The sequence below is a fragment of the Bombina bombina genome, chromosome 11 (genome assembly GCF_027579735.1).
Source record: "Bombina bombina isolate aBomBom1 chromosome 11, aBomBom1.pri, whole genome shotgun sequence".
Lineage (NCBI taxonomy): Eukaryota > Metazoa > Chordata > Amphibia > Anura > Bombinatoridae > Bombina > Bombina bombina.
The window spans coordinates 74,368,177-74,381,610 of NC_069509.1; the positions used below are offsets into that span (position 1 = coordinate 74,368,177).

General features: G+C 38.9%; 1 protein-coding gene across 1 annotated transcript in view; it reads right to left on the minus strand.

The window, feature by feature from the left end:
• The window catches only part of SLC5A10 (solute carrier family 5 member 10), a 519,796-nt gene that overhangs the window by 383,330 nt on the left and 123,032 nt on the right, over nucleotides 1-13,434 (minus strand). The gene's annotated exons all lie outside the window — the stretch shown is intronic.

Here is a 13,434-nt window from a genome sequence, read left to right on the forward strand (position 1 = left end):
GACACGACGAGATGAAACACTGGGGCTTTTGGTTGAAATTAAAGGGACATAAAACGCTATGAGACTGATGTATAAAATGCTTAATTGTGAGTAGAAATATAATATCATTATTTATGTTGCTTTTTTTGGTAATAATTGTGGGGTTTTGAAATCCCATGAGAAATGGAAGAATCTAGACTTCTGGGGGTAGATTTATCATAGTGCGAGCGGACATGATATGATGTAGCATATCATGTCCGCTGCATATTGATAAATGCCGACAGCAGTATACGCTGTCGGCATTTATCATTGCACAAGCAGTTCTTGTGAACTTCTGGTGCAATGCCGCCCTCTGCAGATTTGCGGCCAGCAGGGGGTGTCAATCCACCCGATCATATTCAATCGGGTTTATTTCTGTCTGCGGCCTCAGAGTAGGCGGACCAGTTATGGAGCAGCTGTCTTTAGACCGCTGCTTCATAACTTCTGTTTCCGGCGAGCCTGAAGGCTCGCCCGGAAACAGGGACATCAAGCTCCATATGGAGCTTGATAAATCAGCCCCTGAAGCCTAACATGTTATATTCTACACAGTGATTGTTTAGAAATGCATGAGATCATTTATATCTACCCCAAATTGTCCACAGCAGAGATAAGAGGCTTTTTACAAGGGTACTATGGAATAATGGATAATTTCATTAAAAAAAAATAACAGTGGCTAGCCATGTCTGCTCCAGTAATATGTCCAGATTGACTCCTCCTCAGAATTTTCCTACTTTAATTCCTATTGGCTGATAGAATCCTTTCAGCCAATCGGAATTCGAGGGACGCCATCTTGGATGACGTCATTTAAAGGAACCGTCATTCGGCGAGTAGGCGTCGGTAGAAGAGGATGGATCCGCGTCAGCTGGAAGAAGATGGCTCCGCTCCGCTCCGGATGGATGAAGATAGAAGATGCGGCTTGGATGAAGATGTCTACCGGTCCGGATGTCCTCTTCTGCCCGGATAGGATGAAGACTTCAGCCCGATGATGGACCTCTTCAGCCCGATGATGGACCTCTTCAGCCCGATGATGGATCTCTTCAGCCCCCGCTTGGGCTTGGATGAAGACTTCGGAGGCTCTTCTGGACCGATCGGTGATACCCGGCGTGGTGAAGATAAGGTAGGAAGATCTTCAGGGGCTTAGTGTTAGGTTTATTTAAGGGGGGTTTGGGTTAGATTAGGGGTATGTGGGTGGTGGGTTGTAATGTTGGGGGGGTATTGTATGGGTTTTTTTTCAGGCAAAAGAGCAGAATTTTTGGGGGCATGCCCCGCAAAAGGCCCTTTTAAGGGCTGGTAAGGTAAAAGAGCTTTTCTATTTTTATTTTAGAATAGGGTAGGGAATTTTTTTATTTTGGGGGGCTTTGTTATTTTATTAGGGGGCTTAGAGTAGGTGTAATTAGCTTAAAATTGTTGTAATATTTTTCTAATGTTTGTAAATTATTTTTTTATTTTTTGTAACTTAGTTCTTTTTTATTTTTTGTACTTTAGTTAGTTTATTTAATTGTATTTATTTGTAGGTATTTTATGTAATTAATTTATTGATAGTGTAGTGTTAGGTTTAATTGTAGATAATTGTAGGTATTTTATTTAATTAATGTATTGATAGTGTAGTGTTAGGTGTATTTGTAACTTAGGTTAGGAATTATTTTACAGGTAATTTTGTACTTATTTTAACTAGGTAGCTATTAAATAGTTCTTAACTATTGAATAGCTATTGTACCTGGTTAAAATAAATACAAAGTTACCTGTAAAATAAATATAAATTCTAAAATAGCTACAATATAATTATAATTTATATTGTAGCTATATTAGGGTTTATTTTACAGGTAAGTATTTAGCTTTAAATAGGAATAATTTATTTAATAAGAGTTAATTTATTTCGTTAGATAAAAATTATATTTAACTTAGGGGGGTGTAAGGGTTAGACTTAGCTTTAGGGGTTAATACATTTATTAGAGTAGCGGTGGGGTCCGGTCGGCAGATTAGGGGTTAATACTTGAAGTTAGGTGTCGGCGATGTTAGGGAGGGCAGATTAGGGGTTAATACTATTTATTATAGGGTTATTGAGGCGGGAGTAAGGCGGATTAGGGGTTGATAACTTTATTATAGTAGCGGTGAGGTCCGGTCGGCAGATTAGGGGTTAATAAGTGTAGGTAGGTGGCGGCGACATTGGGGGCGGCAGATTAGGGGTTAATAAATATTATGTAGGGGGCGGCGGTGTTAGGGGCAGCAGATTAGGGGTACATAGAGATAACGTAGGTTGCGGAGGTGTGCGGTCGGCAGATTAGGGGTTAATTTTTTTTATTATAGTGGCGGCGATGTGGGGGGGCCTCGGTTTAGGGGTACATAGGTAGTTTATGGGTGTTAGTGTACTTTAGAGCACAGTAGTTAAGAGCTTTATGAACAGGCATTAGCCCAGAAAGCTCTTAACTCCTGACTTTTTGCTGCGGCTGAAGTCTTGTAGTTAGATTTCTAACGCTCACTTCAGCCAAGACTCTAAATACCGGCGTTAGAAAGATCCCATTGAAAAGATAGGATATGCAAATGGCGTAGGGGGATCTGCGGTATGGAAAAGTCGCGGCTGCAAAGTGAGCGTTAGACCTTTACCTACACGACTCTAAATACCAGCGGTAGCCCAAAACCAGCGTTAGGAGCCCCTAACGCTGGTTTTGACGGCTAACGCCAAACTCTAAATCTAGCCGATAGAAGCAATTAATAGTACAATAATAAAATGCTAAAAACAAACAAACATTAGAGCAAAGAGACCAGGGACAGGGATGCATGAAGAGGTCCTACAGGCTCAACTAGACATCCAAGGATCATTGGTTTATAATAAAAGTAATAAAGTTGAAATGCATAGAAGTAGGAAAGTTTCATGTCCTCCACAAAGATACTGGACAAACTGTAGGTTGTTGGGCATGAGTGGTAGGTGATAGGGCCACAAAATGTCCTGTCCCAAAGCTCTTTGTTAGGCTGAAACCTTGGCCCCACCATATTTGTTTTCACAACTGAACAGTAATGTTATCTCATTGGCTGCCAGGAATATACAAATATTTATTTTCTACTTTGGTTTCCAGGGACACACACACATCACAGATTTGTTCATCACACTCCAGTGGGGGAACAAAACACAGAGCCGAGACTTTACCTCAGTAGATACATTTTATACATATAGAGCAGTGATTTTACCTCAGTAGCTACATGATATACATATAGAGCAGTGATTTTACCTCAGTAGCTACATGTTATACATATAGAGCAGTGATTTTACCTCAGTAGCTACATGTTATACATATAGAGCAGAGATTTTACCTCAGTAGCTACATGTTATACATATAGAGCAGTGATTTTACCTCAGTAGCTACATGTTATACATATAGAGCAGAGATTTTACCTCAGTAGCTACATGTTATACATATAGAGCAGAGATTTTACCTCAGTAGCTACATGATATACATATAGAGCAGAGATTTTACCTCAGTAGCTACATGATATACATATAGAGCAGAGATTTTACCTCAGTAGCTACATGTTATACATATAGAGCAGAGATTTTACCTCAGTAGCTACATGTTATACATATAGAGCAGTGCTTTTACCTCAGTAGCTACATGTTATACATATAGAGCAGAGACTTTACCTCAGTAGCTACATGTTATACATATAGAGCAGTGATTTTACCTCAGCAGCTACATGTTATACATATTGAGATGTTTTTACCTCAGTAGCTACATGTTATACATATAGAGCAGTGATTTTACCTCAGTAGCTACATGTAATACATATAGAGCAGTGATTTTACCTCAGTAGCTACATGTAATACATATTGAGCAGTGATTTTACCTCAGTAGCTACATGATATACATATAGAGCAATGATTTTACCTCAGTAGCTACATGTAATACATATTGAGCAGTGATTTTACCTCAGTAGCTACATGATATACATATAGAGCAGAGATTTTACCTCAGTAGCTACATGATATACATATAGAGCAGAGATTTTACCTCAGTAGCTACATGATATACATATAGAGCAGAGATTTTACCTCAGTAGCTACATGTTATACATATAGAGCAGAGATTTTACCTTAGTAGCTACATGTTATACATATAGAGCAGAGATTTTACCTCAGCTAAACATTTAGCTCTGCTTCTTAGCAAAGAGATCAAACTAAAAAAGGATCAAATACATAAGGATATTTGAGTTATTTCAGAAAGGTATATAACATTTCTCTTTTAAATTGTTGTTACTTGAATAGTTTGTACTTTCAGATAATATATTTTGTATTTCTATTAACTTTATATTTTGTTTTTTTATAGGTGGTAGACCTGAACTGTGAATTAGTTTCACTACAGAAATTGAATAGTTAAAGGTTTGAGTTAATTTACATTCTTTTGTATTCTGGTTTTTAGTATTGCAATTAGATAACAATTAGATTGTTTGCATAGGTGAGCAATTAGGAGGGACCCCACCCTATCTTTCTGAGGGTATTTAAAGAGATCTGTTTAGCTCTGCTTCTTAGCAAAGAGATCAAACTAAAAAAGGATCAAATACATAAGGATATTTGAGTTATTTCAGGAGTTATTCAGGGTTATTCAGGCTTATTCAGTAGTAAATAATACTTATATTTTTCTTATTGTTAAAGTGTTGCATAGTTTAAAATGTCTCAGATACAGTGCAATGGGTGTTTTGCACTTTTTAATCGTTCTACTTTTTGGAGATTTAGGGGCTGTCCTGTTTGTAAGCAGTTTTCCCTGTTAAGGGAGGAAATAGCTAAACTTCAAGCTAAGGTAAGTAACATACCTGTTACCTCTACAAAGCTGCCTCAGAAAGAAGCCCCTCTACCTCAGAGATCAGCAAGGAGAGGCAGATGGATCACTGTAGGCTCTGGAAGAATTAGAACAGTAGACCAGAAGCATTGCCCACAACCTCTGCCATTGCAAAACTCCTATGCTGCTCTTGCCGAATATACTTGTGATGAGGAGATTGCTGTTTCTGAGCCCTCTGAAGCTGTAACAGGTAATTTAAATCTATAATAAGCAGATAAGAGATAAGCAGATTGCAGACTGTCTCAATGATTACTTCTGTTCTGTTCTGTTTTCACTAAAGATTGTGAAGATACAATGTCTACATTAAGGGATGCAACGCAAAATAGAAACAAGCTTAACAGTAATCTTTTTACAGAGGATGAGGTTTTGTTAGCATTATCAAAAATAAATGTTACAAAGGCAGTGGGTCCTGATAATATTCATCCAAGGGTTTTAAAAGAACTTCGATCAGTGCTAACTGTCCCATTAACTGATCTGTTTAATCAGTCACTATTAACAGGAGCTGTCCCAGATGATTGGAGAATAGCAAATGTAATACCCCTTCATAAAAAGGGCAGTAGAGAAGAATCTGGCAACTACAGGCCAGTTAGTTTAACTTCAGTAGTAGGGAAATTAATGGAAAGCCTCTTAAAAGAAAGAATTATGACTTACATAAAGACAAACAATTTAGCGGACCAAAATCAGCATGGTTTTACTTCAGGGAGATCATGTCAGACTAATCTAATTGACTTCTTTGATTATGTAACAAAAGTATTAGACAAGGGAGGAGCAGTTGATGTAGCATATCTAGATTTCAGCAAAGCATTTGACACCGTCCCACACAATAAACTTATTCACAAACTATATCTCCTTGGTCTAGATTCAAAAATTGTGAACTGGGTGGAATGCTGGCTTAAGGACAGAAAACAAAGTGTCTTAGTAAATGGAGTTCATTCAGCAGAGGGGGATGTTACTAGTGGTGTTCCTCAGGGGTCAGTTCTGGGGCCTGTTTTGTTTAACATATTTATCTGCGATATCAGCAAAGGGCTACAGGGGAAAGTATGTCTCTTTGCAGATGATACAAAAATTTGCAACAGAGTGGATGTTCCAGGGGGGGTAGACAAAATGAGAAGTGATATACAACAATTGGAGGATTGGACAAATGACTGGGGTCTAAAGTTTAACACAGCAAAGTGTAAAATAATGCATTTAGGGAAGAAAAATCCAAATGTTAATTACAGACTCAATGACACTTTACTGACTGTTACAGACGAGGAACAGGACTTGGGAATTATTATTTCAGATGATTTAAAACTTAGTAAACAATGTAGTAATGCAGCGAGTAAGCTAGCAGAATGCTTGGATGTATTGGTAGAGGTATTTGCAGCAGAAATAGTAAGGTTCTTATGCCACTTTATAGATCATTAGTTAGGCCTCATCTTGAGTATTGTGTGCAGTTCTGGAGACCATATCTTCAGAAGGATATTAACAAACTTGAATCTGTGCAAAGGAGGGCTACCAAAATGGTACATGGTCTAAAAAATAAAACTTACCAGGATAGGCTCAATGACCTAAATATGTATAGCTTAGAGGAGAGAAGGGAAAGAGGTGATATGATAGCAACTTTCAAGTACATTAAAGGGTTTAGTAAAACTGAGGCTGTGGGTATTTTACATAAAATGGAAAATTCAAGAACAAGGGGTCATGAGCTCAAGCTAAAGGGTAGTAGATTCAGAAGTAATTTGAGGAAGCACTTCTTTACAGAAAGAGTGATTGATTTATGGAATAAACTTCCTCAAGAGGTAGTAGCAACAAACACTGTGGGGGACTTTAAAAATGCATGGGACAAGCATAGGGCTATCCTACGAACTAGATAAGTTTATACTGTTAGGTAAGGTCGGGCAGACTTGCTGGGCCTATGGCTCTTATCTGCCGTCAATATCTATGTTTCTATGTTTCAGTAGCTACATGTTATACATATAGAACAGTGATTTTACCTCAGTAGCTACATGTTATACATATAGAGCAGTGATTTTACCTCAGTAGCTACATGTTATACATATAGAGCAGTGATTTTACCTCAGTAGCTACATGTAATACATATAGAGCAGTGATTTTACCTCAGTAGCTACATGTAATACATATTGAGCAGTGATTTTACCTCAGTAGCTACATGATATACATATAGAGCAGTGATTTTACCTCAGTAGCTACATGTAATAAATATAGAGTAGTGATTTTACCTCAGTAGCTACATGTAATACATATAGAGCAGAAATTTTACCTCAGCAGCTACATGATATACATATAGAGCAGAGATTTTACCTCAGTAGCTACATGTAATACATATAGAGCAGAGATTTTACCTCAGCAGCTACATGATACACATATAGAGCAGTGATTTTACCTCAGTAGCTACATGATATACATATAGAGCAGAGATTTTACCTCAGCAGCTATATGTAATACATATAGAGCAGAGATTTTACCTCAGTAGCTACATGTAATACATATAGAGCAGAGATTTTACCTCAGCAGCTACATGATATACATATAGAGCAGTGATTTTACCTCAGTAGCTACATGATATACATATAGAGCAGATATTTTACCTCAGCAGCTATATGTAAAACATATAGAGCAGAGATTTAACCTCAGTAGCTACATGTTATACATATAGAGCAGAGATTTTACCTCAGTAGCTACATGTAATACATACAGAGCAGAGATTTTACCTCAGCAGCTACATGATATACAGTACATATAGAGCAGAGATTTTACCTCAGCAGCTACATGTTATACATATAGAGCAGTGATTTTACCTCAGTAGCTACATGTAATACACATAGAGCAGAGATTTTACCTCAGCAGCTACATGTAATACATATAGAGCAGAGATTTTACCTCGGTAGCTACATGATATACATATAGAGCAGTGATTTTACCTCAGTAGCTACATAATATACATATAGAGCAGTGATTTTACCTCAGTAGCTACATGTTATACATATAGAGCAGAGATTTTACCTCAGTAGCTACATGTTATACATATAGAGCAGAGATTTTACCTCAGTAGCTACATATTATACATATAGAGCAGAGATTTTACCTCAGTAGCTACATGTTATACATATAGAGCAGAGATTTTACCTCAGTAGCTACATGTTATACATATAGAGCAGAGATTTTACCTCAGTAGCTACATGTTATACATATAGAGCAGTGATTTTACCTCAGTAGCTAGATAATATACTTATAGAGCAGTGATTTTACCTCAGTAGCTACATGTTATACATATAGAGCAGAGATTTTACCTCAGCAGCTACATGTTATACATATAGAGCAGAGATTTTACCTCAGTAGCTGCATGCAGGAACACATGGGAATGGAGTTCTTCTATGTATGTGTGTGTTTGTGGAACCAGCAAATTACAGACCTTGTTACTACAGCATGGGGGGGCGGGGGTAAACAGTATCACTATACAGTAGTCCCTTAAAACACGGAATTGTCCCGTATTTCAGAATAAAATAGGGCGTCCCATTTTTAATCAATACGGGATGGGGTGTATCCCGTTTTTTCGACTGGTTGGCAATGGCAGCCCCTTCCCCAGCCAGTGCCACCGACTGTGTCCGTCTGGAGGACCCAGGTGAGAAGCTGTGCAGGCGCAGCATGCAGGCGCAGCCGGTGGACGTGAGTGGCGGTGGGTGGGGTTTGGTAGTGTTGGTGTGGTTCCAGAGAGAGTAGAAGGGAGACGACGTGCCAGCATTGCAAGCAAAGATTGAAAAGAGTTAGCTGGGCAGTTACTTGTTCCTGGAAAGGAGATGCTTGCTCAATGCAGAAGTTTGAGCACCTAGGGCTGCGACAGGCATCCCTTATTTTCCTGTATTGAAGGTGGCAACCCTATATATACAGTATGGGGGGCTGGACCATGTCACAGACTACTATAGTCACTTTATAAAGTACTGGGGCGGGTAGAGTCAGGCCAGCCATCTCACCAGCAGATTACAGACTGTGTCACTAACTCACTATATACAGTACTGGTGGGTTAAACAGTGTCACTATATACAGTAATAGTGGGTCAGACCATCTCACAGACTGTGGGCACAGGGTACCTCCTTTTGCAGACATGTAATCTGCTTCACATTTTTTCTCTGTGTTAAATGTAAATAATAAAAAAAAAATATGTATCAAATTCACCTTTTTTTGGGGGGGGCCTTCTTAGATTCTAGTTACGCCTCTGTTTCTGCCCCCTCCTTCTTGCTCTGGCTTTGGTTTTCCATTAGACGTGTATATTAAGATCGTTTGTTAGAATCTGAATGAGGAAGAAGGCGGACGCTCGTGGCATTCGGTCCTTATCGTAGTCAAGTTTCTTCTTGTGAACGTTCAACACACTAAGATCTAGATCTGCACAGATCTTAGTGTGTTAAAATGTCACAAGAATAAATGCAGCTCCGAAAAGGGCCGAATGCCACAAGCAGCTGCCTTCTTCCTCATTCAGATCCTAACGAAGGATCCTTATGCGCACGTCTATTTTCTATTGTTTATAATTAGGCGACAATCAGTATCAAGTAGACAGTCTAGTGTAAAAATGAATTGTTCTATTTTGTTATAGTATTTTATGTTTAAACAAATTACCTCCTTTTATTGTGTGTTTTACTCTTTCAGAAGCGTAAAACGCGTAGTCAAAGTTGAACTCCTGATTCATACCCATTCTGCTTTAGATGAGGATACAGCCAGTGACTGGTGCATACCAAAGTATGCTTTCTTCTCACTTGTTCACCAGCTGTATCTTCATCTAGAGTGGCAGCAAGGGCATAACTATATGTCAGTTGGCCCCAGAACAAAAACTGTGGTGCAGCACCCCATTTGAAAAGTGCCCTTTGTGGCTGTTTGCAATTAGCAGAAGCTGAGCCAGCAGTCACATAGGAGCATGAGGAGCTGGTATTGTGAACTATCCTTCCCATTGGTTAGCCCGCCCTAGAGGATTTCTGTACAAATTTAGTGGAAAGATTTCCCCCATAGTGGCCCATATATAGCAAAACCACTAGAGAACACAGGCCAGATAGGCCCCCTGAGTTGCACAGGAGAACAACTTTGACGTATAAGAAGAAAATATATTTAAAAATAAAATGCTTAAACCAATTAGAGATTTTGAATTTTACACTAGAATGTCACTTTAATCACTTTAATTATACTGGTTTAACCTAGCAGAAATCCTGAACTATATTCCAACAGGATTAGGTGCAATTATCTAAAGCACACCAATAACTATGTTGTAAAGGTGCATTGCAAATTAAACGTGCATGTTAAGATTTCTAAATTGATAGAATTATTGTTTGAAGGTCGTCTTTCAAAGAGGCGCTTTAGTACACTTCAATACATGACGCCAGGGTCCTCTTCTATTATAAGAATGTTCATTACTGCACTCTCACATTGTGCAGCGTAGGTTAGTGTAAATAATCCCTTAATGTGTAATGACAATAACAATTTATATGTGTGAACTTAATTCTAAAACGTGTTATTATTATAATTATGATCAGTTATTTGTTAAAGCGCCAACAGATTCCACAGTGCTTATGTAAATGAATAGTTAATCTATTTCAGCCAGGGACATTATGGGTATACTGTGCATGAGTGTATGGTGTTTATTTAAAAGGATATGAAACCCAATTTTTTTCTTTCATGATTGCTCTTTGTTTTTTGGTATCTTTATTTGAAAAAAGCAGGAATATAAGCTTAGGAGCCGGACCATTTTTGGTTCAGCACCCTGGGTAGTGCTTGCCGATTGGTGGCTACATTTAGCAACCAATCAGCAAGCACTACCCAGGTGCTGAACTTTATTAAATATTGTGTTATTTCATCTGGGCAAGATTTTTGGTCTAGAAACAAGACTAACAATGCAGTAGTAGAAAGTGGTTGCAACATTTCCTATTTACAGTTGTGGGCTTTACATACCATACGCCGATCACACTAAGTTCTCATTGCACAGAAAGGGATCCTGTGTGTAAACACTTTTACGCACAGTGAGAACAATATGTCAGAAACCTCTATGTTCAGAGATGCAGCATATTGGCAAAACTAAATGGACATTATACTCAACAATCAGGGCCGTCTTTAACACAGGGCAAAAGGGGCAGCTGCCCAGGGCCCAGACTGTTGATGTGACATGGGGAACACACACATTCAGTCCTAATACTGTCACAGTAAAAAGTACTCTGCTTATATATATATAGATTTTTTTTTAAAACTGTACCAGACCGTGCCGGTGTCATGTGACATGCCAAGATAGTGCCATGTGCTGTTTTAGACGTGCAATGTGCAGCACTGAATGCAAAGCCCTAACTTGGCATCCAGCCATTCCCACTGCATCACAAAAAGGTCCTACTGGGGTTACCATCCACTGTTACCAGGTAACTGCTCTAATGGTAGGGATTGTTTCTGGGTAGGGCTGACTGTAGGCGCATGCAGCAGAAAGCTGGAGTGGCAGGCACGTGAGGATTTGAGCATCTGTGCAGCTGCCTACACTGCTCTCTTCAGTCTTGAGGCTGTGTGACTCATCTCACACTTTATCCATGCAGCCTTGGGCAGACAGCATCCAGTCTGCTGGTCCCCTTAGCCCTGCTCTTTCTGCTGTGGCCCTAAGATCAACTAACTGAAGTTTGTTAGGGGAACAGTGCTTTGTAGAAAGGTGTCAGTGGGGAGAATAAGTGAGTGCACACACACCCCTCCCAATGCAGCATTGTCTAGTGCAGGGTGAGAGGGAACTTGTTCCTAGCAAATAAGTGACATGTGCTGCTGTGGCTGATGTATAGTGTCATGCTGATACTTCACACATTAATCTAAGGTTTATTTTTATAGTTTTTGTTTTCTCTGTTGCAGATTTTACAGCTTCCCATAGTAGTTCTGCTGTTCCAGTCAGTAAACTTATATTTGTCTGCACCTCCATGCTTCCTCCTCAGTCTTTACCTTGCTTTGCTCCTGTTGGCTGCCTTAAATCTCTTTAATCAGCTAACCTCACACCAGATTCACATTCAAAAGAATATTAAATGAATCCACAGTGGAGGAATTTATATTTTTTTTTACTTATTAGTACTGCTTAGGTCCAGTTTCAAAATTTGCAATTTTTTTTTTTTTTTAAAATGATTAGCCCAGCAGTGGATGATCCACTGCTGGGCTAATAATTTTTTAAAAATTATAAAATAAATTGATTTAGTTGTTTTTTGGGATGTTGGGGTGGAGAGCGAAATTGCATGGGGTGGGGCCCAAGAAATGTTTTGCCCAGGGTCCAGTCAATATTAAAGAGGCCCTGTCAACAATAAATTGGTCTAGAAACAAGATTGACAATGCAATAGTAGAAAGTGGACACAAAATTTTCTGTTTACAGTTGTAAATGTTGTATATGTGTGTGTATATATATATATATATATATATATATATATATATATATATATATATATATATGTGTGTGTGTGTGTGTGTGTATATATATATATATATATATATATATATATATGTGTGTGTGTGTGTGTGTGTGTGTGTGTGTGTGTGTATAGATAGATGATAGATAATATTAATGCATTTTTATTTTCTCATTTGTCTAGGAGACAGGTAATGTATAAATAAAAGATTAGTAGGTTTTCCTGGACCTGTTTGGCTGGCCAAGATTAACCTTGAGGTGCAGCAAATGAATATGCTCATGATACAGTCATCCATAGAGTCACAATAAAAGAATATTTTGTTTACGTCTGAGTGTACAGTCCACTCTATAAATACATAGCATCTTTATATCCTGGTATAATGGAGGCTTAGACAGGAGATACAATGAGACCAAGCCTGGTCTTTAGTATAAAACAGAAGGTGTGTCCTTACCTCTGATATCAAATAAAAGCCTTAACATACCAAGCAGGGTGTGAGAAGGAATTACAAAATAACACAATAAAAAACAAAAGCATTAGGAGATATTTAAGAATGTTTCCTGATTCTTTGTGTCTGGAAAACTTGAGCGTCTACAGTTTAAAGAGACACAACACAGTGAGAGGACACTGTGTAACATTAAACAGCTATGGTGTCATCAGCAGGTCATGAAGAGGCCTGTACCTCTGTAGATCAAACTACAGTCCTAAAAATGATGGCACTTATAGGGACACTCAAGTCAAAATTAAACTTTCATGATTCAGATAGCTCATGCAATATTAACCCCTTAACGTCGCATGTCGTACAGGGTACGTCGCACACAACCTGATCTTAAAAGACCAGCGACATACCCTGTACGACATTAGGGGTTTAAAGCGGCTGGAAGCGATCCTGCTTGCTTCCAGCCGCTTTCCGGTTATTGCAGTGATGCCTCGATATCGAGGCATCCTGCAATAACACCCCTTGGCCATCCGATGCAGAGAGAGCCACTCTGTGGCCCTCTCTGCACCGGACATCGATGGCCGGTATCGTTGATGGGTGGGAGGCGGGTGGGCAGCCGTCGATGGGCCGGGTAATGTAGAGGGGGGCGGCCCATTGATGGCACGGGGCGGGAGCGGTTGGGAACCGCTACACTACAGAAAACATTTGGTTCTAAAAGTGGGAGAAAGGGGTATTTTAATTTAAAAAATAAATA